Source organism: Leopardus geoffroyi, chromosome A1 (genome assembly GCF_018350155.1).
Source record: "Leopardus geoffroyi isolate Oge1 chromosome A1, O.geoffroyi_Oge1_pat1.0, whole genome shotgun sequence".
NCBI classification, from domain to species: domain Eukaryota; kingdom Metazoa; phylum Chordata; class Mammalia; order Carnivora; family Felidae; genus Leopardus; species Leopardus geoffroyi.
Window position 1 is genome coordinate 39,690,726 of NC_059326.1, and position 27,499 is coordinate 39,718,224.

Below are 27,499 nucleotides of genomic sequence, written 5' to 3' on the forward strand. Positions count from 1 at the left end.
TTTATGTTTATTATAGGAACAGCCTTTATAATGGCAGTGATAGAATTTTAAAACAAAACTATTCTGTTTTTTCTCAAGCTTCTCAAGAACTGGTTAAGATCGCAAGTTAAGCTATAAAACCCATTACTAGCATTTACCTCTATGAATGAGGATTTTGTCTTCCAGTATAATTATAATAAAAGGTAAAATAAACTTGAAACTAGGGTTAGCTAAAGATTGCAAACTTCGCCTCTGATCCACAATGCAATGCTTATCATAGATGGTTTTTGTTTTAACACAATGTACATATTACAACTCTGAATTTATTAAACAGATATATAGAGTACCATACATGTTGGGAGACAATTATCTGTATAAATTATATGCTGCAGATCCTTTGAGCAAAGGCATAATGTTAAAGTAAGAATGTTTGTATAAGGAGATTTTCCAGAATAGTAAAGTATAAAGACATCATTGACCTCAAAGATGTTCCAGAATGTAAAGACCTTTCCTTCCCTTCAAGAAAGATTTGCTTACATTGATAAGCAAAATAAAGATAAGGAAATGAATTAAATAAACCGAAATAAAGATAAGCAAATAAATATAAGATAAAGTAAGTTAAGGCCTCTCTCTCTCTCTCTCTCTTTCTCTCTCTCACTCTCTTGCTCTCCAGAGCAGAATATGGACAAGATCACCAGCTGCTGTCTATAAGACTGAAGTCGTACAATTTGGGGTCCCTCTCCTGTACTGCCCCTACTGCATGCATGAATAACATCTAGTCCTCCTGAAATGCTCTGTCAGTGTTTGTGTTCAGAGAATGACACAAAATTCAGCTTCTGATACAGCAATACCCTTTTCATACAGATTATAAATGAGTGGTTCCATGTTAAATATTATTTTAAAGTTTAGATTTATAGAACATTTGGAAAGATAATGAGGAGTAATTCCTATGCTAATTTTTTTTCTAATTTTATTTTCCCATTGTCATTTTAGCGATATACTTTTTGCATTTTGGAGTGGGTGTGTCTTTTCTAGGATTATAATATAGATCCCTAAATTATACAGTTCATTTATTATTCCTGTTATACTACTTCATATAAAATGTAGAAACTTTGTAATTGGATAGCTTAATATTACTCTTTTATGTTTTATACTATGGTCAACAAATATTTTTGTCTGTATGTTTTTATACATGTATACATGTAATTGTGTATAATAACATCTACAATGCAATGCTACAAATTTTGCTGTTGATAGTTAATGTAGCACAAGGAACACAAGAGGAGTAATTTTTTTTTAAGTATAACCTTTAGTATGGATGCAGAGAGTAGTCATTTCTATGCATAACATTCCTTTCTGAGGTTGCAAAGTTCTATCTAGTATCATTTCCATTGAGGCTATAGGACATTTATTTTTAGCATTTCTTGGAGTGAAAGTCTTCTGGTGAAAAATTCTTATTTTATTAATCCTAAAAAGGTCTTAATTTTTTTTTTATTTTTTTAAATGTTCATTTATTTTTGAGAGAGAGACAGAGCACAATCAGGGAAGGGGCAGAGAGTAAGAGGGAGACACAGAATCCAAAATCAGGCTCCAGGCTCTGAGCTGTCAACACAGAGCTCAACACGGGGCTGTAACCCAAGAACCATGAGATCATGACCCACGCTGAAGTCAGATGCTTAACCAACTGAGCCACCCAGGCGCCCCAAAAAAGGTCTTCATTTTTGAAAAATATTTCACATGTTGTTAAACTCTGGATTGATAGTGATTTTCTTTAAAGATGTTGTTTTGTACTGTTTTGGCCTCCCTGGTCTGATGAGAAGTCAGACATGAATCGAATTGTTTCCCCACTCTATGTAATGTCTCATTTTTGTCTTACTGCCTTCAAGATTTGCTTGTTGTCTTCAACTTTTAGTGCTTACATGAGTGTTGCTTCCTTGCGAGTTTTTTCTTTGAGCATCTCATAGCTGTCAATTTTTGTCATTCACCAAATTTAGAAAACTATTTGGCTATTAGTTATTCAAATAGTTTTTTCTTCTTACTGTCTTTTTCTTCTTCTTTTAGTCCACATGTGCAGATGCTGTATAATTGAATATTATCCACCACTTTCTGGGACTATGTTCACTTCATTTCATTTGTTCTATATTTATTATCTGAATTCTTTCTTTTTTTAAAATATTTATTTATTTTTGACAGAGAGAGAGAGAGAGAGAGAGAGAGAGAGAGAGAGAGAGAGAGACTGAGCGGTGGAGAGGCAGAGAGAGAGAGGGAGACACAGAATCTGAAGGAGGATCCAGGGTCTGAGCTGTCAGTAGAGAACCAGATGTGGGGCTCGAACTCACGAACTGCGAGATCATTACCTGAGCTGAAGTCGGACACTTAACCTACTGAGCCACCCAGGTACCCCCTATTATCTGTATTATTTCTATTGACCCACCCAGCTATTATTTTTATTTCACATATAATAAGTTTTAGCTTTATAACTATGCATTTGAGTCTTAAAAAATAATTTATATTTAACTACTGAAATTTTCCATATTTTTCCATTGGGGGCATATTTATTTTACTTTAAGTATTTTTAGCAGCTGCTTTAAAACTCTTGCCTAATAATTCTGACATCTAGATTATCTCAAGGTCAATCTTAATTGATATTCTTTTCACTTGAGAATGTGTTACGTTTTCTTCATGCTTTGTATTAGGACAATTTTGCATTGTATTCTAGACTCATGAAGGTTAAGTTGTGAAGATTCTGGATTCTGTTTATTGTTGTCAAATAAATTTGGTTTGTTTTAGTAAGCAATGATTTTGGTTGGAATTCAACTGTAAACAGTATCTCTGGAGTAACTTTTTTGGTCTCAGTTCAGATATTTTGTTTTTGTTTGAGCTACTATGAGTCTTTCCTATACACGAATATTTTAGAGATTAATCAGAATTGTGCATAGTTATAATTTGATATCTCTTCTCTGGCTCTTTCCCTAATAGGACTTGATGTTTATTAGCCAGAATTTCCCTGACCTCAGTGTTCTGTATCTCCTGGCTAGAAAGTCTGTATCTTTTCACTGGGTACCCTCTCAGTTAATTTACTGGGCCCCCAAAATGGAAACTCAGTATACAATTCCCTGGCTCTAGGTCTACACACACTCTGAGATTCTTTCTGCTTCTTTCACTTCGCAGGAATTGCTTTTTATTATGTTTCCATATATTAGAGCTGCCCACCCTCTTCCCCCACCCAACACACACACACAGGAGAGTCAGGTAGGAAGTCATTTAATTATTACATAAGAAAATCCTCTTTCTTTGATCATTGTATTGATCTTTGTATCCTCACTGTTTCTTTTCTAGTTTACCCAAATGCCCTTTGAATATTCTCATCAAAGTTAGACCTGGCAGCCACTGAAAGATCTAGTTAATTACAAAGTAGAGCAAACTTGGGGCGGCTGGGTGGCTCAGCGTCTGACTTAGGCTCAGGTCATGATCTTGAGGTTCGTGAGTTCGAGCCCCATGTCAGGCTCTGTGCTGACAGCTCAGACCCTGGATCCTCTTCAGATTCTGTGTCTCCCTGTCTCTCTGCACCTCCCCCACTCACACTCTGTCCCTGTCTCTGTCTCTGTCTCTCTCTCAAAAATAAAACATTAGGGGCGCCTGGGTGGCGCAGTCGGTTAGGCGTCCGACTTCAGCCAGGTCACGATCTCGCGGTCCGTGAGTTCGAGCCCCGCATCAGGCTCTGGGCTGATGGCTCAGAGCCTGGAGCCTGTTTCCGATTCTGTGTCTCCCTCTCTCTCTGCCCCTCCCCCGTTCATGCTCTGTCTCTCTCTGTCCCAAAAATGAATAAACGTTGAAAAAAAAAATAAATAAATAAAACATTAAAAATAAAAAAAAAATAAAAAAGTAGAGCCAACTATTTTATGTATGTATTGATATATTACGTTTTTATGTGATTGTGAGAGTATCCCATAGCTTGTGCATAAATATATATTGATTATTCTTTTATATTCAAGTATAATTAACATACAGTGTTTTATTAGTTTCAGGTCTATAATATAATGATTCAACAATTCTGTACATTGCTCAGTGCTCATCGAGATGAGTGTACATTTTTTAATTTTATTTTTTTTAATTTACATCCAAATTAGTTAGCATATAGTGCAACGATGATTTCAGGAGTAGATTCCTTAGTGCCCCTGACCCATTTAGCCCATCCCCCCTCCCACAACCCCTCCAGTAACCCTCAGTTTGTTCTCCATATTTATGAGTTTCTTCTGTTTTGTCCCCTTCCCTGTTTTTATATTATTTTTGTTTCCCTTCCCTTATGTCATCTGTTTTGTCTCTTAAAGTCTTCATATGAGTGAAGTCATGTGACTTTTGTCTTTCTCTGACTGACTAATCTCACTTAGCATAATCCCCTCCAGTTCCATCCAGGTAGTTGCAAATGGCAAGATTTCATTCTTTTTGATTGCCGAGTAATACTTCATTGTATATATATACCATGTCTTCTTTAACCATTCATCTATCGATGGACATTTGGGTTCTTTCCATATTTTGGCTACTGTTGATAGTGGTGCTATAAACATGGGGGTGAATGTGTCCCTTCGAAACAGCACACCTGTATTCCGTGGATAAATGCCTAGTAGTGCAATTGCTGGTCGCAGGGTAGTTCTATTTTTAGATTTTGGTGGAACCTCCATACTGTTTTCCAGAGTGGCTGCATCAGCTTGTACTCCCAGAGATGAATGTACTCTTAACCCCCTTTACTTATTTCACTATTCCCCCCCACGCACCTTCTTTCTGGCAACCACCAGATTCTTCTCTATATTTAAGGGTCTGTTTTTTTGTCTCTTATTTTCATTGTTTGTTTGCTGTGTTTCTTAAATTCCACATATGAGTGAAATCATGCATTTGTCTTTCCAGAATGATTATTCAAAACATAGTTTTTCCTATATTTAACTCTCTCATTGGCAATCAGTTAAACTAAGAATTAAGTTTACATTCTCTTAATACACATTCCCTCAAAGTATTATATCCTTTATAGGAACTGTCTGAGATAACATCTTCTTAATGCTAATTTTCCAGATTGGTACAAATGAAGAGAGCTATTGATAAATTACATGTGTTTTATATTAGTCTGAATAAGGACAAACAGTGTGGTTTCTTCATGAAAATGAATGTAACATTTTCACTTCCAATTGATTGTTCCAAATTGTTCTATTTCACCATGTCTCAGAAATATCTAATATTTATGACTAGGGTGGTACAAATTTACTTTCTATCTGTAGAAATTATATGTTATCCAAATTAATTCTAATTATGATATTTAAATCTATTTAATCAGTTTCATAGCTTGTTTATTTTATACTGACAAGAATTACAACTTGTGATTATCCAAACTCTGGTGAAAACAAATTAAATGGCAGTAAAGGCATCAATAATAATAAGACATAATTCTCAAACCCACCAATGTATATCCTTTCTCTGTAATTACAACAGAGATTGCAAAAGATAGGAAGAATATGTAACAACTCTAGAATTAACTAAGTGATTTAATGATTTATTTTTAAGGTGCTGTTGATTTATTCCAACTACCAAACTCATAATTATGGATGACATGTGAATAACTTTCTAATCATGTTTACTCAGTGTTATCAAATGCAAATAAAAAATAAAGCAGTATTTTGTCATTTAAATGTAAATTAATCTTAACCTATATTATCTTTCTTAGCTATGATCTGTTTTAGAGCATATATAAACAATACATAGGGTACATAAATAGAGCCCACATCACTGCTGTATCAAAATTTTCTTGGTGTCAATAAAATTGTAAAATGAGGAGAGACCATTGTAGGATTTCTTTTGACAAGTTTTAACAAACAAAAAACTTCCCACATCAATCATAATAGGAATAATTAGCAAGGATGCTTTAATCCTCCATGACCTTCCCTGTGAATGACAATGTACTGCCAAACATCAAGTCTCCTTACTGAACAAAATTTGCTCAGTAATGTCTCTTGTGGCTACGATGATAAATCTAAAAGCCCAACCTCATCTATTTCTGTGGCATAAATTACTAGACGTATAAGCCAAATAGATTATCTTTCAAATTTAAAGGCAAATAATGACGTAATTATCAGTTCACTAGAGAAGAGAGTAGAATTTGACATTGATGAAGAGTAATATGTCCATTATGAAAACAGGTTGGATTCTTTTTTACTTCCTATCTATCTGCATTAACTAGCTATACATGCATCATCAGTACTTTATCAAATATGATCAGATAGCAAGACTCATAAAATGATGGCTTAATTATGAATTATAATATCTTAATAGATCATATTACTAATGTAGGTATGCACAAACACACTATCCTTATTTCAATTTCAGTTTATAACTATTTTGCTAGTATTTTCAAGAAATAATATTTTTATAATTTAAAGTATATCAATGTTAAAGTTATTCATAAAAATTAACACTATAAATAAAAATATAAAATTGTTCAGGAGATTTGTCACTGAATATTGATATTATTTTTTAAAATTCCTGTGAAATACCACTTGGAAATCTCTATGGTGCTGACCAATAAAAAATGAATCTTGCTGAATCTGTTGAAGTCCTGAAAATGAAAGATCATTCAAGGAAATGAAAGACTTAAAGCAATTCTAAAATATGGACCAAATACTTTCCTTTTATGGTCAGTACAACTCTGTAAGAGGCATATTATCTTTATTTTTAGGTAGAATGACAGAAGCACAGCAACATTAAACAAAAAGTTGCAGGTTAGTAGAACTTAGGAACTGAGTTAAGTTTATCCAAGCTCTACATTTGAAAATAGTGGTTAATTTTGACATTTCTTTTAAAAAAATACTTTGAGCTGCAAGGAATTTGAAAAGATCCTCAATTTGTTTCTTCCTTTAGGTGGCTGAGTATGAACCAAAAAAAAAAAGAGTTTCTTATTATTTTTTTGTTTCCTTGACTATATTTTTATTTTATTTTTTTTCTTCTGCTTTTTCTTGAAGACGTACTAAAGAGTGGCAAAGCTGGGGACACCAATAACTTTCTTGATAAATTTTCATATTTATATCCATTTCCAAACAATTAATTTTACTCTTTCATTTTTTAAAAGGTTTTATTTTTAACTCATCTCTACACTCAACATGGGTCTCAAATCCACAACCCAGAGATAAAGACTCACAAGTTCCATCAACTGAGCCAGCCAGGTACCCCAATATTTCAAGTTTTTAAAATTTTTTTTATTGTAAGAACACTTAACATGAGATCTACTTTCTTAAGAAAGGTTTAAGGATGCAATACAGCATTGTTAACATAGACACAATGTTCAACGGATCTATTAAACTTATTTATCTTGCCTAACTGAAACTTTATGCCCATTGATTAGCAACCCCCCACTTCTTTCTCCACCCAGCCCATTAATAAGCACTAATCCACCAAGTGAAATTATGCAATGTTTAACTGGCTTATTTAATTTAGCATAATGTCCTCAAGGTTTATTTCATGTTGTTGCATATTGCAAAATTTCCTTCTTTTTTTATTCCTTTTTAATTCCTTTTGAGGAATATATTGTATGTATGTACCACATTTTTTTTTTTATCCATTTATTTGATGGTGGATAGGTTGCTTCCACATCTTGGCTATTGTGAATAGGGCTGCAATGAATATGGCAGTGCTAATATTTCTACAAGATCCTGATTTCAACTCTAAATAAATATCCAGGAGTGTGATTGTTACATCATATGATAGTTGTACTTTTAATTTTTTGAGGAATCTCCATGCTGTTTTACATAGTGGCCACAACATTTTGTATTCCCAACAGTGTACAAATGTTCCAACTTTTCTACAATCTTTCCAACACAGTTTTTTTGGATGTTTTGGGGGTCATAGCCATCTGACAGGTATAAAGAAGTGTCTCATTGTAGTTTTCAGTTGTATTTCCCTAATGATTACTGACATTGACCATATTTCACATATCTATTGACCATTTGTATGTCTTCTTTGGAGAAATATCTAGTCAAGTCTTTTGTCCATTTTTAAAATTGGGTTATTAGTTGGTTGTTGTTGCTACTGAGTTACAGGAGTTCCTTATATATTTTGAAAAATAGCCTCTTAAAGAAATATGGCTTGCAAATACTTTCTCCCATTCCTCTCCAGTCTGTTGATTCTTTCTTTTATTGTGTAGAAGCATTATAGTTTGATGTAGTCTTACTTGTCTATTTTTGTATTTGTTACCTATGCTGTTGCCATAAAATCATAGCCAATACCAATGTCAAAAAGCTTTCATGCTATGTTTTCTTCGAGAAATTTTACAAAGTCAGGTCTTACATTTAAGTTTTTTATCTGCTTGAGTTGATTTTTGTGTGTGGTTTAAGATGAAGATATAATTCCATTCTTCTGTTTGTTTAGCTAGAATACTCAGTACCATGAAGTGATGAGAAGTGATGAGAGTGGATATAATTGCCTTGTCTGATCTTTGAGGAAATTCTTTCAGTTTTCACCACTTAGTATGATGTTAGCTGTAGCATTTAACATATGGCTTTTACTATGTTCAGATACTTTCCTCCTATTCGCTAATTTGTTAACTTCTTTTTTTCTTTTATCATGAAAGGTCTTTGAATTGTGTAAAATGCTTTTTATGCATCTGTTGACACTATTGTGTGATATTTATTCTGTATTTTGTTAATGTGAGTTATAACCTTGATTTTTTAAAAAATATTTTAATGTTTATTTATTTTTGAGAGAGAGACAAAGCATAAGCGGGGGAGAGGCAGAGATAGAGGGAGGAACAGAATCTGAAGCAAGCTCCAGGCTCTGAGCTGTTAGCACAGAGCCAGACACAGGGCTTGATCTCATGAATCTCATGAACCATGAGATCATGACCTGAGCCGAAGTCGGACACCTAACCAACTGAGCCACCCAGGTGCCCTTGATTAATTTTCATAATTTGAACCATCCTTACATCCCAGAGATAAATCTCACCTGGCCAGGGTATTTGATATTTTTAATATTGTGCTGAATGTGATTTGCTAGTATTTTGTTGAGGATTTTTGCATCTTATCATTTTCTTAAATATCAGGGATATTGGCCTGCAGTTTTCTTTTCTTGTGGTGTCTTTATCTGGCTTTGGTATCAGGGTAATACTGGACTCCTAAAATAAATTTGGATGTGTTCTTTTCACTTCAATTATTTGGAATAGTTTGAGAAAAATTGGTGTTAATTCTTCTTTAAATGTTTGGTAGAATTCACCGGTGAAGTTATCTGTTCTTAGACTTTTACTTTTTAGGTTTTTGATTATTCACTCAACATACATACTAACAATAGATGTGTTTAAACTTTCTTTTTCTTTGTGATTCAATCTTATTACATTATATGTTTCTAGGACTTATCCATGTCTTGTAGGTTATCCAATTTGTTGGCATACATTATTTATCTTAGTCTTTTATGATACTCTATTTCTGTGCTCTTCTTTTATTTCTAATTTTTTATTTGAATGTCTCTTCTTTTTTCTTAGGCTAAAGGCTTGTCCATTTTGTTAATCTAAACAAACAAACAAGCAGCTCTTAGTTTCATTGGCATTCTCTATTTTTTTAGTCTCTATTTCATTTATTTCTGCTCTGATCTTTATTGTTTCCTTCCTTTCCTTCCTGTTAACTATAGTCTTAATTTGTTCTTTTTTTCAGTTCCTTAGTGTATAATTTTAAGTTGTTTATTTGAGAACTTATTTTATTTTGAAATGCAGGTATTCATCACTATAAATTTCCCTGTTAATACTTGTTTTTTTTTTAATCTTAAAAATTTGGTATGTTAAATTTTCATTTTTGTTTCTGCCAAGATATTTTTACAATTTCCCTTTTTTAAAGTTTATTTATTTTGAGAGAGAGAGAGCGAGAGAGAGAAAGACAGAGAGAGAGAAGGAGCACAAATGGGGGAGAGGCAGAGAAAGAGGGAGAGAGAGAACGCCAAGCAGACTCCACACTCAGCATGGAGCTTATATGGGGATCCATCCCATAACCACAAGATCACAACCTGAACTGGTATCAAGAGTCTTATATTAACTGACTAAGCTACCTATGTGTCCCTCCAATTTCCCTTTTGATTCTTCTTTGACTCGTTGGTTGTTCAAGAATGTGTTGTTTAATTTCCCCATATTTGTGAAAATTTAAGAAAAATTGTTAAAAGGGTAAACCTTATGTTCTTGCCACAGTAAATTAAAACTTAAAAAAATTAATTTTGAACATCATCTACTGTTTTCAATAAAAAATTATAAAGCCACAAAAATAAAATTTCCTAATACCCTACACCTCCCTTTCTCTATGTACTAACAATCTTTTGTTAGTACATAATGTACACACATACATACATACATACATACATATAACGTATGTATGGTCTCTATGTCTATGTGTTTTTATAGTAATGGAATTACATTATTCATATTGCTGTATAATTTGCTTTTCTCAAACAACTCATATTTGCTTTCCATTTTTTGTTCCTGTTTGCTAAATTCATCTTACATGTTTTCCTGTCTTTCTTTCCTTCTTTTTTTTTATAGTAAGCTGGTCTTATTTTATAAATAAAATCTCCAATTTTTAAAATGAAATTTATTTTCAGAAAACTTAACAGATACAATACTGTTCAACTAAATCAGGCTTTATTCACTATTATTACAAGAATGATTAAATAAATTTCTTAATCTAATGTTCTTATTCTAAGTACAATAGCAATGATAAGCTTCACATAACTACTGGACAATAAAGTACTTAGGTTATGCAGGGAATTTCAGTTTTGCTTACTTAATTTTAGCTCAATCATACCTTCTAGTCATCAGCTCTCAACTAGCCATCTTGAGAGACCTGTCTCTTATGCAAAAGATTAGTGAAATTTTGAACAATGGAAATTTTACCTTCTTTTGCTTTTAATGATGAGTTAACACTGACACAATCTTTCTCATTTTAATTTATGTAATTTATCAAATCTTTCAAGACAGATTTAAATTATAATTATTAAATAAATGTAACATATATCCTATGGGCTGCTGCATTATTCAACCTTTTGTAAATTACTCACCTTTTTGGTCCTAAAGATAAATTATATATCATTATGTGACATTTATTTATTTAGAAGAATTATGAAGAATAATAACACATAGATCTGGATACCAGATTATTTATATGACAAATTCTGTTTTTCAGGTTTGCCTAAAGCAAAATATGTTTGAGAAAATAAGAACTTTCACTGCACCTAATTCTTTACCTACAAGAAATTATGCCTAACTCTGGGGTTATTCCTCATTGTCTTCCTGAATTTCTTTTCCATTTATTTGTCATTTCAATTTGAAGTTTAAGGAGAAAGAATGGCAAGAGAATTTACAAACCTAGCATTACATTTTACCTTAAATATGTATTATTATTTTTAGTTGTATATATTAACATTTGTATTATTTATGATCAATGATAATTACTGAAATTGTTGGATTATTTTTTCTCAATATCTTGCTGCTTCCCAATGCCAGAGGGGGGTGGATATGATCATTATTATCATGAGTTTTCTTCCATGCACACAAAACACATAGAGATCAGGATTTTCTTTTGGTGTCCTAGAGTTTAGAGAATGATTTAAGAATAAGGAAAATTCTGGCATCCTCCACCTATTTTTTTAGGATTTATCCCTCATGACTTTGATATTGAAAAAGGCTATTGATCTTCATCTTGGAACACTATTTCCTTACACTGAGTCTAATCAACCCAAGTTTGTTCAATCCATTAGTTTCTAATTATGTCTATAGCTCAATTTTGGAACAAACTGGCTGAAATTAATATTTTAAAAGACAAAGAAATAGAATTTTCAGCAAAACATAATTTTCTGTTTGCTTTTTAGTGTCATCTCCTATTGTGGTTCTCAAATAATTCATGTTTCATTCCTCTTCCTTATTTTCAGAATTTTACAAATGGAATATAGGCCTGTAAATGCCTCATTTTTTCCCCATAAGTTTCTCTCCTAATACAAATATAACACAAAAATTTTTGTACTCGGAAGTTTATTATACTTGGAAAAGGCCAGTCTCAAAAAATGATTTTTGTATTTGTTTTTTACAATAAACCACTTATGCTTTCTAGGACAAAAAAGACCTTCAAGAATAATAACATAGCTATTTTAATTCTAATTCTTAAAATAAATATGTTCTGATTTTTTAAGTATAATTCTTTATAAAATGCTCCTTTCTCTAGTCTTGCATTCCATTATTTCATGATAGGAAATAAGCATGCTCATTAATATATTTTCAAAATGCCAGAAAATCAATAATTATCTTAGTGTCTTCCCATGTTTACCATGCATTGCACCTTCAAATTAAAAAAAAAAAAAAGAGTAAATTTGCATTTATTTGTAACAATCTTATTGAATGAGATGGACCTCTTAGGGAGCAAATACAGAATCACCCATTTTTTTTCCTGCCACCTCTTGCTTGCACACATAGTTTTTCTATCTCTTTCTCACCCATGAATGACATCTTGAGTAAATTCCACAGCTTTCACTTTTAATTATGAGATCTGTCTGTTTTATTAAAGTGGCTAGTTTAACCTACATAAAACACTTTTCATCACCTGCCCAGTTTACAACATTCCCTCTTTGGCTTGAACCAGACTAGGAAAACTGCAGTGGGAAAAAAGATGATGTACACTCAATGTCCTTGTTCTTCCCACTTCTAGCTCTTTCTCTTCTGCCTTTGTTTCCTCCAGACTGACATATGGAAGGAGATGTGAGAAGCAATCAAAGAGTCCTAATTAATGGTTTTATGGTAGTCTGACCTTGGTGCTGTCTAATTTTCTGCTTTGTGCAGTTGCTTCAGGCACCAAAGGGCTTATGAGACTGTATATCCTTGGAACATGTGATACACTCTCTGGATGATATATTATCACTTTCCCCTTGGCTTATGCTTGTGTAGAAACCTCACCATGACAGGTAACCCTCTTGAGTGAGGCGCTTTCAATCCCACTCTATTAAAATTAATGTTTTCAGTGTCTTCATAACATATGGGAAATCTCATCACCTTTGCCCTGCTATATTCTGGAAGTTTAATTTGCTCCTATTGCATCTTTTATCCTTAACTCAGAAATCACAATTAGTTCTAGCCAGCCCTTTAGGTGGCTTCCCAAACGACAGGATATACAGGTCAAAACGCCACAAGAAGCATCTCACATTGCTCTGCACCTAATACCTTAGTGACACTGGAATGTTAAAAGCCACTTCTTACTACTTTATTGAAATGCATAAAGGAGCAAAATACTGCACTCTACTAAACAGACAATACTAACAAATGAATTTTCTTTTTCTAATTGTCCTGCTTCTTTGATATATAGGATAGTGGTAACTGGTTGACCTTTTGTCACAGGACTGGTATTGGACATATCTTGAGTACTAAAGTTATAGGATTCTACAAGATTTATTTAACATGAATGAATACATGTCATAATGATCTTAAAACTTGGAAGTAGGTAATTGGGCCAACTCTTTTTAATAAGCCAAAGATGCATAAAAATAATATTCTTGTAGGAGCTCAACAGCAAGTAATACATGCCATGCCAATCAAATGATATGTTAAACTGGAGATGCAATTAATATTTAAAAATTTCACTAGCAGGTGGAATGGTTATTGTAGCATTATAAATGTCTTCATTTGCATCAATCAATATACAGAGAAACATTTTCTAAGCTTTTCAGATTCTAAGTATTAGAATATTAATTAGACTGATAATCAGCTACTAAAGCCATCCTGATCTAGTGTTACACAATATCAGTTGATTTTTCACGGTGCCATACTCAAATATTTTGGCGTGGCACAGATATAACTTACTTTGTTATGTTGAGATTGAACTTTAAAAAATTAAAATTAGAAGGAGAATATATTAAAAACAGATGAGAGCAACTCTTTATTTTGATGATATGAGCTCAATTTTTCATTTCATGTCTCATATAATATAACTTACACAAATGTCCATTATTGATTCTTAGAATCTGAAGATTTCCAAAATTTATATTTCACATTTTGCAGTTTGATCTTAATGGAAAGTACTTCAGAATGAATATACATTAAAATACACTGAGTGATCCATTAATATTTTGCAGTTTACTATATAGCAATAGAAACCAAATTAAAAATGAAATTAAGCATAAAACCATTATTCCTTTCTGTTTCTTGAAAATATTTTTGGCATGCAATCATTAAAATGTAGACAGTGTGCTCTACCCTTCCCAACTCTTGCTTCTTCAAATTGACATTTGAAGGGACATCACTATCTGTGATTCATTTGATAATATTTTTTTTCATGTATCAAAGCTATTTTACAATTCTTCAAGTTATAGTCATAAACTGAATTAGTTTTTCATAAATTTTCAGCTTAAGTTTATATCATTTCAATTATAAATGTAAGTATAAGAAGGTCAACCAAAAGGGATTTTTAAGGCAGTGAATAATTGTAGATATATATCATTAAAATTTGTCCAAAGTCATAGAATATAAAACACCAAGTGAACCTTAATATAAACTATGGACTTTGGATGATAATGATGTGTCCGTGTCAGTTTTTCAATTCTAGCAAATGTACCCCTCTATGACGGATATTGACAAAAGAGGAGGCTTTGCATGTATGAGGGTAAGCAGTATACAGAAAATCTCTGTATCTTCTGCTCAATTTTTCTGTGAAACTGTAAGTACTCTGAAAACAAAGTATAATAAAAATTTACAATAAAATTCTAAGATTTATTTCATGTTCATAATACATGTCCAATGCAATGATAAAGCTTTTGTTAGTAGAAGAGCGGTATTTGTCATATTTAGTCATGACGTAGGTAACAAACTACTCCATCCAATGAAACCATCATTGCAACAGAAGACCTTAGTGACCTCTCAAAGAAAGAGAATATGGTGAATCATGTGCCAGTTCCTCAGTGCTCTTTCTCTTAAAGCACACATAAGCCCATTCCATTCACAGTAATCTGGCTAAAGTGAGTCACATGGCTACATCTAATTTAAAAGGCTAGAAAGTAATAAGTCCATTATGACTAAAAGGAAGAGAAAATCTTCTTTCTACTTGCAATGTACATTCGACCAATCATCATGAAACACACCCAATTTTTCCATCCAACAACTAGGCTCAAGTTCAGCGTTGAGGGTTCTCATTGATGAGATTGATAAATATATATAAAACAAGTTTGGTCAGGAAGACTTTGCTTTATCATATAAAAAACTTAAAAAAAATTTTGTATACAAAATAGTACAGTATTGAATTTGGAGCACAGGAACTTAAATTGTAAGAAATACAATTCATTCTTTGTATTGGGCCTTATAGTATAATAATGTGCACTTAATAAATGGTGTTGGCACAAATAGTTATCAATCCAAAAAAGAAGAAAATGTAAGCTCTAACAATAGTTTATAAAGAAAAATTCAGAAGAAATAAATGCTGAAATGTTTTTTAAAAAGAGTAAATGTTTCAGTTTATTTGGGAAACATGAGGACATATTAAAGAAATTATCAAGTACAAAAGTTACAAAGTAATGACAATATTGGCAATACAAAAAATTAAGATTTTATTCAAAAATACACTAAAAGCAAGAAAAAAGCAATGTTCTATAAAATAAATGCAAATTAAATGATAATGTAATAGGTAGTTTCTAAAACATACGAAACTCTCCTGAATTTTATTACAAATGATGAGTATTTAATTGAAACATGGCACAGTTTTAATAGACAATACATAGAAGTAGAAATTTAAATTTCCAGAGTATATGAAAACTCAATTTTGTTAGTGTTCAGGAAAATGCAAATAAAAGTAACAAGCTCTAACTACTGAGCCATAACTACTTAACTCTCAAATTCTCATAATTCAATGGGTGAAAACTTTAAATGCTAGCATGAATGTAGGCAAAGTCTACTCTGAGTGATTGACAGAAAAATGTGAATTTCAACATATGTGCTGGAATGTGTTTCTCAGTATTTGTAGAGTAATATATAATATGTACACTTTGACCCATTTCACCACTGGAATCACACACACACACACACACACACGCATACACACACACACAGCATATACACATGCTTATACTCAAGGCATGCTATGAGAAAATTTATTGCAGTACTTTTGTGATGGAAAAATAAATCTCAAATTTATCTAAATGCTAATCAACAGTGGAAAGACTGAAATAATTACAGAACATCTTTACCATGGAATACTAAGCCACTGTACAAAGGATCAAATTATTTAATTTTTACTGCTAGTAGTTCTGCTTTTACAATATATTCATGAGTAGAAAAGCAAGCCGTAAGCAAATCTGTGTTGTTTGCTACCATTGAGATATATGATTGTTATATTAATTATTTTTATAACACACAATAGTATGAGCAAGGAAAATATGGTAATGAGGAAGAAAGAAGATGGGTGTTGTAGAGGTTAGTGAAAACAAAGATTGCAAAGTAGAAAAATATACTTGATATGGTGTTAATTAAAGACATAGAATATAGAATTGTCTCATTAACATAAGAAAATATTGATTGTACCTAAATATAGTATACTTATGATTTCATTTTAAGGAACAGCAAAAAATGTGTACAAAGAAATCTACGTGGATAAATAACAATATTGATTTAATTATAGAATACAGTTACGGGCAAATTTTACAATCTTATTCCTTATAAAATTCCTTATTCCTAATAAAAGAAGTGCATATGTCCAATATCCTATTTTTCATACATTTTTCCAATATAACCTAATTTTTTCTAAAAATCATAACATACAAACACATGTGTGCACACATACATATTCTTTTTTTTTTTGTAGCTTCAAATTTATTTAAATTCTAGTTAGTTAACATATGGTGTAATACTAGTTTCAGGTGTAGAATTTAGTGACGCATCACTTACATACAACATCCAGCGCTCATGACAAGTGCCCTCTGAATACCCATTCCCTCACCCACCTTTCCTCCTGCAACCCTCAAGTTTGTTCTCTATAGTTAAGAATCTATTTCATGTTTTGCCTCTCTTTTGTGCCTTAAATTCCACATATGAGTGCAGTCCTATGGTATTTGTTTTTCTCTGAATGACTTATTCACTTAGCATAGTATAATACAGTCTAGCTCCATCCATGTGGTTGCAAATGCCAAGATATCATTCTTCTTGATGGCTGAATAACATTACAGTGTGTGTGTGTGTGTGTGTGTGTGTGTGTGTGTGTGTGTAGCACCTCTTCTTTATCCATTCATCAGCCGATGGACCTTAGGGCTTATTCCATAATTCGGCTATTGTTGATAATGCTGCTATAAACACTGGGGTTACACGTGTCCCTTCGAATCAGTGTTTTTGTATCCTTTGGGTGTACCAAGTAGTGCAATGCTACATCATAGGGTACTTCTATTTTTAGCTCTTTGAGGAACCTCCACACTATTTTCCAGAGTGGCTGTACCAGTTTGTATTCCCACCAATAGTGTAAGAAGGTTCCCCTTTCTCTTCATCTTCATCAACATCTATTGTTTCCTGTGTCGTTAATTTTAGCCATTCTGACAGGTGTAGGTGATATCTCATTGTAGTTTTGATTTGTATTTTCCTAATTATGAGTAATTTTGAGCATCTTTTCACGTGTTTGTTAGCCATCTGTTTGTCTTCTTTGGAAAAATGTCTATTCATGTCTTCTACCTATATTTTAACGGGATTCCTGGTTTCATTCATCTTTTCTACTGTTTTTGTTTGTTTGTTTGTTTGTTTCTATATAATTAATTTTTGCTCTAATCTTTATTATTTCCCTTTTTTCTAGTTTTAGGCTTCATTTAGGGAAGTATTCGCCTTGTGCGATCGCACAAGTATCGCAGTCCTCTTTCTCGCCTTTCCCGAGACCAGGGTCCACTCCCCTCAGCGGCACCTGCAATCCATTTCTCCTCCAATCTATGTCTCTACACTTCCTACCTTCCTGGATGTGGACTCTTCTCTCCTTCTAGTTGTGTAGTTTGTTCTGTCAGTCTTCACATCAATTTTTTTGGGTATTCAGAATGATTTGATAGTATCTAGGTGTGCATGAGGGATGAAACAAGCCTGTGGGTCCTCCCACTATTCTGCCATCTTAGCTTCCCCCACCACACACATTCTTGGACACAGACAGCAACTTTCATTTTCTTTGCATATAGCAGCCAGTACCATAGAAGTATCTTTGCTGACACTCTTGTACTCTTCCAGAGGTCCCAGCACAGAATTCTTTAGGCAAATTTAAAATGTCCTGGCCTCTCCCATGTCTCTTCATGTAGCATATCATTACTTCTGATTTATTTACCTTTTTATAATGAACTGAATATCTTTTAAATTCATAAAATACTTTGTAGTAAGAGTCATCTATATTATGTCCTCATAGTCTATTTCACATTTAGGGATGCTCATCATTCAAAGGCTTATATATATTTCCTTTCACAATTTTTCAATTTGTGTTTATAGTTTTTACTAAGCTGAAAGTACTAGACCACAAAAAATATCAGAACAAAAAAAGTATATACGAAAATAATTCTTCTGTCAGCAGATGAATATACTTTATCACCTTATATCTTCAGATTTATTTAATTGAGAGACCTTCTAAGAGTAAGTAAAGAAATATTTGATGTGAACTTTGAGAACATTATCGTTCAAATTCTGAGTTGTAGAAGTAATACTAACCTCTTTTAATATTGCTAATATATCACTCTTTGCTGTCTTTCTCTTATAGCAGGAAATTATTCTTAGTCAAAATATCAGGTCATTGATGTTTGAATAACCCCTTCTTCTGAGAATTAGCTTCCAATTTCAACTTATTTTTCTTTCTCTAGAAAGATATTTATAGCATAAGTGAATAATTTTTCAACAAGTGAAGAATTTAAAGGATAAATGTTACTCTGCTTGTGAAGTTTGTCTACGTGCTTCCCTTAAGTCGATAAGAGAATGTGTGGTAAAACTGTGCATGTAACAGAAGGTGCTTAGACTGTCATAAAGCTGGAAGATATGATGGAAGATCCTTCTATTCTTAGCAGAAAGCAGACAGGGAGTGCACAAGAGAACTGCTACTCTTCAATGAGAGAAAGGACAAAGAGCCAAAGAATACTGGGAATAGTAGCATGGAGGAAGATTTGTCATTCTTTCTATATCAGATGATTTTTCATAGAAATCAATAGATTATTTTTATTACTTTAGGAAAACCTGACTGTGGAGAAACTTCCTGCACATTCATGGAGGTCACAATTCTAATGTCCTTGAAACTCTTTACCTTGTATGAATGTAATAGATGAGGATAACTTTTTAAAACAGTACTTTGTTTCTCATAAGAAAGTACTTTGTTTCTCATATCTTATTCCTCATAAGACATGGCTCTTTATTTTTCCAGATATATGTAGCCAATAATATTTCAATAAAAACTAAATAACTTTTATTTAGATATTTGCATGAAAACTTGAAAGTGCATTTGTTTTTTCATAGAAAAATACTTATTTCTTTGAAATGATTTGAGTGGCTAGATTTAGTGATATATATATATATATATATACACACACATGACATAAATATAAATATATATATATATATTTAACAATTTTTGAGGAGTCTTCAATGCATTCAGTAATGTATAGACCTTTGAAGCCTATGATTTTATGTTATGTATATTGTATAATGAGGTAACAATTATTTTCTTGATAACTGGTATCAGAATTTCCCTTATAGGAGAAACCATTTTCTTTAGGAGAGTGCCTCGATGAATACTCTTTGATTGGGTGAATCCTTGTAAAGGTAGTGTCAGACAATGACAAAGTGCAAGTTAAGTGGAGAAAAGAAGGGGGGTATAGGGAAGAACCAACTAAATGAAGAAAGGCTGGCATTACATAGGGTAAAAAAAACTAGTCAATCTCCTCATTTAGCGGATTGGGCAAAGGACACTTTAAAGGTAATGAGCCCTGGTATTTTAGTTGAAATAGCTTATAGTATTTGAATTTAAAACACCTCTTAGTCTTTCCTAGGAAGTTTAAAAAGTCTACTACATTCATAGATTGTGTACATACTACTTATGGATACACAGGCTTGTAGAAATAAAAGAAAGGATTGAGTGTAATACATGGGTTATTGCAGTACTCAACAATATTGCTATCCAAAGTGTAGCCCACAGACCAACAGCTTTATAAAAACTTGGTAGAAATGAATATTATTAACTGCCACCCCAATTACCAACTCAGGATTTATATTTTACTAAAATTCCCATTTGATTTTTATGTATATTCAATTTTTTTTTAAAAAAAAATTTTTTTTTTCAACGTTTATTTATTTTTTGGGACAGAGAGAGACAGAGCATGAACGGGGGAGGGGCAGAGAGAGAGGGAGACACAGAATCGGAAACAGGCTCCAGGCTCCGAGCCATCAGCCCAGAGCCCGACGCGGGGCTCGAACTCCCGGACCGCGAGATCGTGACCTGGCTGAAGTCGGACGCTTAACCGACTGCGCCACCCAGGCGCCCCTATGTATATTCAATTTTGAGAAGCCCTGAACAGAACCTCCAAACTTCACACACATTAGCAGACAGCAAAGAAGCTTCTGTGGGCATGCAGAATTCACACACATTTGAAGTAAATCTTTGGACTTTCATGACTCATAAATGCTTGTATCAGAATGCAAATATTAATGCAAATATTACTGGAAACTCAAAAGACAGCTGGCACAATCCTACCATTGAAGACTGACTTAAAGTCTTAATTCCGGGAAATTTAAGATTTGAGTAAAGATAACTTTTCCCCCCAATGTTTCTGTGTACCTGTACTTTCCTAGGGTGTGGAAGGAGAAAAATCTGCACAACCTGGCCCAGAAAGCAAGGATGGAGAGGGAAGTAATTCTGGAAAACACAACTTTATGAAAAAGTTCACAGACACCATCTAGGTCGCTTACACCTCTAGGTGGAAAGAATGGTACAAAGTGAGCCCAGGCAGGAAGACTGCGGTCAAGTGGAAGTAACATTAAAAACTATTCTGGGGGCACCTGGGTGGCTCAGTTGGTTAAGAGTCCGACTTTGGTTTAGGTCATGATCTCACTCTTGTGAGTTCGAGCCCTGAGTTGGGCTGTGTGCTGACAGCTCAGGGCCCAGAGCCTGCTTTGGATTCTGTGTCTCCCTCTCTCTCTGCCCCTCCCCTGCTCGTGCTCTGTCTCTCTCTCTCTCTCTCTCTCTCTCTCTCTCAAAATAAATAAACAAAACAAAAAAACAATTTTTTTAACGTTTATTTATTTTTGAGACAGAGAGAGACAGAGAATGAACAGGGGAGGGGCAGACAGAGAGGGAGACACAGAATCTGAAACAGGCTCCAGGCTCTGAGCTGTCAGCACAGAGCCCGACGCGGGGCTCGAACTCACGGAGTGTGAGATCATGACCTGAGCCGAAGTCAGACACTCAACCGACCAAGCCACACAGGTGCCCCAAAACCAATTTTTTTTAAAAGATAATATAAAAAAAAAACTATTCTGTAGGGTGGCACCTGAGTGGCTCAGTTGGTTGAGCGTCCGACATCAGTTTAGGTCATCATCTCATAGCTTGTGAGTTCAAGCCCCACATCAGGCTCTGTGCTGACAGCTCAGAGCCTGGAGCCTGCTTCTGATTCTGTGTCTCCCCCTCTCTCTGCCCGTCCCTTTCTCACCCTCTGTCTCTGTCTCTGTCTCCTTCAAAAATAAATAAACATTAAAAAAAAAAAAAACTAGTCTGTAGTCAAAGAGACTAAGTAAGTTTTTTTTAACTTTTGGGTAATGATATTACCATTTTAAGAGTATTTCCAATAAAGTGTTTAATAATTTTTTCACATTTACGGAGTTTACCTTACTGATGATCTCATGACTTAGAAGTTATTAAGTCAAAGAAAATTAAGAATATGGTGAAAGAAGAGGCAAAAGTCCTCAAATATAGTCCTAGTATTGGCTCAGAATATTAAATACAATAGAAAAACTCTTGTACCTTTACTAATTGTGTTTCATCATTAACACCAACCTTAAAGAGGTTGATAATTACATTCTAACCTAATGTAGTGCGATACATTTGAAGGTGTTTGCTCTATATTGCTATGGCCAAAAGGTTACTGAAATAAATTTTAGTTGAAATGATAATAATGTTGCAAGGAAGCTAAGAATAATTTACATTTTAAAAATTTTACAACAAGCTTTCATTTGTAAACAATTTGAAAACATTCAAAAATGTTAGGTATCATTTATACTAATAAGCTTGATTTTTATGTCATGAAGTAAAGCTTGGATCTTGCCCTGAATATTTTTCTGAAATGAAAATTGCTAAAGGGTCAAAATAAAATAATGTGGAATACTCCTTTTGACAAAAATTGTCTTCATTTGTATTTCACTCAGTGGAGACACTATAATACGCTGTTACACTGAAGTCAGACAACCTAGGTCAAAATTCTCATTTACTATTGTATAGTATCATAACCCGGTACAAGTTATTACTCTCTGTGCCATAGATTCTCGATCTGAAAAGAATAACATTTTTATAAATATCTAATCAAAAGACTGTATAATACGCACAACACAATCAAGCAAAACTAACATATAAGGGCTTGTTAGCTCTTTTATTAAATATATGTAAATTTTACCACCACCCCCACACAGAGATATATAGAGAGTCCTAAATTCATTCACCATTAGTTTATTATTATTTTTTTTGTTCATAAATTCATGAGTTAATTGTAGTCTATCTGGCATCCTCACACCAAAGTCGAGGTAAAACCACATGGTCTTATCAAGTTTCTAGCTCCATGGGATGTTGATGATGTTTGGAAAATTTTTCGTCAAATGGTACTTGAAAAGAGCCCATCAAATTTTTGGGAATTTTTACAAACTTGAAAGAATGAGGTGTGAATTGGTGAGAATGGGAAGAGAAATATACAAGAGGATGCCTTTAATGTTTCAAGAGTTTTTGTTTTTGTTTTATAGGAGCGTGCAAACAGGGATGTTGCTGGAAGGAATATGAAGTCATTGAGAACTTTTGTAAGTGTGGTAGCAGGTTTTCATGCTTATGGGAATGATCACATAGAGGATGAAATTAATGAAGCAGGAGTCCATGGAGCTGCCAAGTAATAGATCAGTGTCCTTACAGCTATGTTCTCTCCTCTTCATCTTTCCAACAGACCCCTGAACAATACATAATGAAAATTTGATCATGTCATTTCCCTTGCTTAAATCTGTGTTAATGACTCCCCACTAATTTCAGGATGCATTTTGGACTTCTGGCACTGACCTGTGTATTAGATATACAGAGTTGAACAAATAGTGTTAGCCCTTGCCCTAGTGGAATTTATAATCAAGTTGGAAGAAAAGGCAAAAACCAACGAGCCAAAAAAGCTAAAGGAGTGCTGTGAGACAGAAAGGCTAAGCAGTATTTGTATGCGCTTGAAAACAATGCAGAGGGAAGAAGGAGAGCAGAAGAGAAACTAATGGAAGGACCAAAGTCCATAAGGAGAGAGGGGCTGAGTACAGAGTACACATGAAATGAGTACTTTGGGTAACAGGAACAGAATTCTGTTGCAGAAGGAGGGAGGAAGAAGAAACCCATTTGCTACTGTTAGCCCCAACTTTCATAATCTACATGAATTGAACTTTTTTCCTTATTCCTTTCTCTCTTTTTTAAAAAGTTTATTCATTTAATTTGAGAGAGAGGGAGAGTGATAGAGAGAGCAAGGGAGGGGCAGGGAGAGAGAAAATCCTAAGCAGAGTCTACACTGTCAACACAGAACCCGATGTGGGGCTCAAACTCACGAACCGTGAGATCATGAGGTGAGCTGAAATCAAGAGTTGAATGTTTAACCAACTGAGCCACCCAGGCGCCCCCATTTCCTTGCTGATTTTAAAATGGATCATTCAAGCTTCTAATATAATAGAGATTAAAATGAACAAATATATAAGTCATTTTCTCTGTTGCCAAAGCCCTACTAGGGGGGCCTGTAGCTTAAGGACCCGTGCTAGTCTTTTATGAACCAAATAAATCACTTCCCTGTGTATAACAATTAAAGGCCCAAGCCAACAATACCACCTGTCACATTTCAGCCCATAATACTTGTTGCTATTAAGTGTGACTTAAAAACCAATATCCAAATCTCATAAGAGTTGTGATTTCCCCACAAGGTGTTTTTGTTTTGTTTAGTTGTTTCCTCCCATGTTAATCGCTAGACATATTAAATTCACTTGAGCTGTAAATTTAATTCACTACTCTGCATAAATCAGCCAACAAAATGGGAATTGGATTGGAACGATTATATTAGCATATTATCCTCCCTTTGGAGTGCAGTGGGTGGCAAAGTCAAAGAGGTCAAATCACCACAGGGAAAATTTTAAAAGAAAGGGAGAGAAGTCTGTTTCATTTCTGCACCAATAATTCTTCATCAACATAATTCTTTATACATCTGTGTTAATGTTTCTAAAACACAAGTAAGACTTTGTCATTCCCTTTCTTAAAGATCATGAAGTGAATTCTCTAATTTTCAGTCTCTTTTTATAATACATATCTGTTTAGATATAGATATGTCCTTAATATCCAAGTCGATATGCCCTTAATAAAATGCATAAGCTGCTTCAAATTCTGCCATAGATTCAACATTAATTCCTCTTACTCACAGTCATATGATTATATTCTTTTTCTATATCAAGACTTTCTGGCTTTACATACCCTGTTTCCTCTGCCTAGATATCCTTGTGTTTTTTGTTGCTGTTTTGTTTTGTTTTGTTTTTGTTTGTTTGTTTTCATTTTCATAAACTCCATTCAACTTTCAATGACAGGTAATGATAGTACTTCATCTATGAGGCTCAATGGACATGATCACTCCTGTGAGGTTTGAATATTTCCTTAGTTCATTTTCCTGGCCTTTTTTCACATTGTTGTGACATTGTTTCTCAAATGCCTCACCTCCATCAGGACAGACATTATCTTTTATTTTTATATTTCTAGTACACAGTGATATGTTTGATATGTAGAAGGTGTTCAATATATTTTTGTTTAAACGGTGATAAGAAGCTGGAAGGAAGATACTTAATTTTTTGGCTAGCCAAGTAGACGAATGAAAATACTATTAAACAATATAATGAATATAAAGCTAAAATACACATTTTGCCATTGAAGATTGTGTGTTCATTCTAGATGTTTTGAGATTGAGACTTGGTGGTGATAAATAAAGTTTGTTTGACAAACGTATGAATCTAAATGTTAGTACCATTCTCTAAATGCAAGATAAATAATTGGAGGGAATCAACAAGTAAGTGGTCAACAACTATATTAGTATATATTTTGTTAGTGGAAAGTGCCTATGTAAAACAAAAATATAGTAAGTTGAAAATACTGATGAACATCATTCTTATGGGATATTAAGAGGGAGATAATACAGAGAAAACTTTTTTTAAGTTTATTTATTTATTTTTGGAATTTCTAAACCCAAGGTGGGGTTTGAACTCACAACCCCGAGATCAAGAGTCACATGCTCTTTTGCCTGAGAGAGCCAGGTACCCTAAGACAGAGAAAACTTAAAACATATGAGAGCAGGAGAATCAGGAACAGTTCACTCATGAAAATCCAATATGAATTTCCACAAGAAAGAATTGAGCCATGAGCACTGTACAAAGCAGAAAGAACATGTAAGTAACCCTGACGGTGATTTTGGATTTGGCTTTTAGAAGATGTCATCCAGGATGTGGAGATGTAAGAATGGGTACCAGAATTCTGCATATTGAGGACTGAATAGCAGATGAGAAAATGAAGGTAATGGTGAATGTTATTGCTTTTGAGCATTTGGATATATTTACCATTTTTTGGTTCTCTTGATTATTTATGTAGATCCACTTTTCTATCTGATACTATTTTCCTAGGCCTGCAGAACTTGCTATAATATTTCTGGTAGTGAAGATCTGCTACCAGTGTTTCTCTAAAAAGTTACTTTACCTGTGTTGTGAAAATACATTTCAAAAGGTATAGTATTCTAATTCAGCAGTTTCTCCCCACCCCACTTCAATTCTTTAATGTATTGCTACATTGTCTTCTACTTAATTATGTCTGACAAAAAGCCGATTCTCATTCTTATTATTTTCCCCTCCGTATATAATTTGTCTTTTATTATTTAATGTTTTTCAGATTTTCTCTTAATAACTGGTTTCTACCAGCTTCATGTGCTTTGCTGTGGTTTGAAGTTTATGATATTTGGAGCTTAGTTTCTGATTCTCTAGGCTTACTGATTTCAACAAATTTGGAAAATCTCCAGCAGTTATTTATTCAAATACGTTTTTTTTGCTATTCCACCTCTCCTTCTGAAACTGTTTGTGTGTGTGTTACATCATGTGATATGGCACTGCATGTTATTGACAGACTTTATATTTGTTGCACATACATTCTTTTGGAAAGGTCTTTTGCTATACATTTAAACTCACTCATTTTCTCTTCTGTGTGGCTTCTGTCTTTTTTTAGGGCCCTTCAAATGAGTGTCTTCATATATCATATTTTTCATCTCTAGAAGTTCCATTTGGATCTTTTTTATTTTCTCTCCTCATCATGTTCATTCATGAGTAAATGGTATATTCTTAGAATTGCTCTTTTAATGTCTTTTTCTGTTAATTTCATCTTATTTTTTATTTGTATGCCACATTCCTGATTATGGGTGATATTCACCTGCTTCTTTATAAGGGATTCTGGGCACTGTTGATTTACATGTAAAAGTGTTGAATTTTGTGTTACTCATTTAAAAAGTGGTGGATATTTTCTGGAAGGTAGTTATATTCGTGGCATTAGTTTGCTCATTTTGTGACAGCCTTCATTCCAAGACTCATTTAGCCTCATTAGTAATAAAAACCCTTCTGAGGTCTACACTGAATGCCCCATGTATTCAGTGAGAATTCTCCATTTTTGATAGGTGGAACTCAACTGATTACTTAAAATATATGAGCTCTGGGAATTATTTAACTTATAACTTTTTGGTAATTGTTCTTTCCTTGGATCCTATTCTTTCCTAATTTCATGTGTTCTCACCCTATGAATGAGTAGATTGGTTTTCAATCAAGAGTAAAGAAGACACTTTTTGCAGTTTCTTAAGTGCTTTATACATGCAAATTCCTTCTTTTATATACTATACTTTGGAATTTTCTAGTCATTTTGATGACCCACACTTCATTACCTCTCTCTTCAATTGAACAAGAAAGATTCCTGGGCTCTCTTATGGGAGCCACAATCTTGGAATTAGGTCTATGCCAAAACCCTTGGAAATACTATATTTCACCTCATTTGTTTCTCTTTTCTCATGGACCATCATTTTTTTTATTGTCATTTTGTTGTAGTTTATAACATAAGGGTAATTACAGAATATTTTGTTCACTCCTGGCCGGAAGAGAAAGCATCTTCAAAGTGCAATTATGAAATGAAAGGGAAAAGACAATACAATTTTCCAAGGGATGCTGCATTTAGAATGAAATGTTTCTCAACAATAGAAGAACTTTCTTTTTGTTATTTTT

At 33.6% G+C, this 27,499-nt stretch overlaps 1 long non-coding RNA gene across 1 annotated transcript in view; it reads left to right on the top strand.

Annotated features, from left to right (window-relative positions):
- The window catches only part of LOC123598391, a 130,950-nt gene extending 104,669 nt beyond the window's left edge, over nt 1-26,281 (top strand). The window contains exons 3-5 of the long non-coding RNA XR_006712582.1: nt 19,706-19,771; nt 22,952-23,005; nt 25,679-26,281. This is a non-coding gene — a long non-coding RNA (uncharacterized LOC123598391). The remainder of the gene's footprint in view (nt 1-19,705; nt 19,772-22,951; nt 23,006-25,678) is intronic.
- The last annotated feature ends 1,218 nt before the right edge of the window (nt 26,282-27,499 follow it).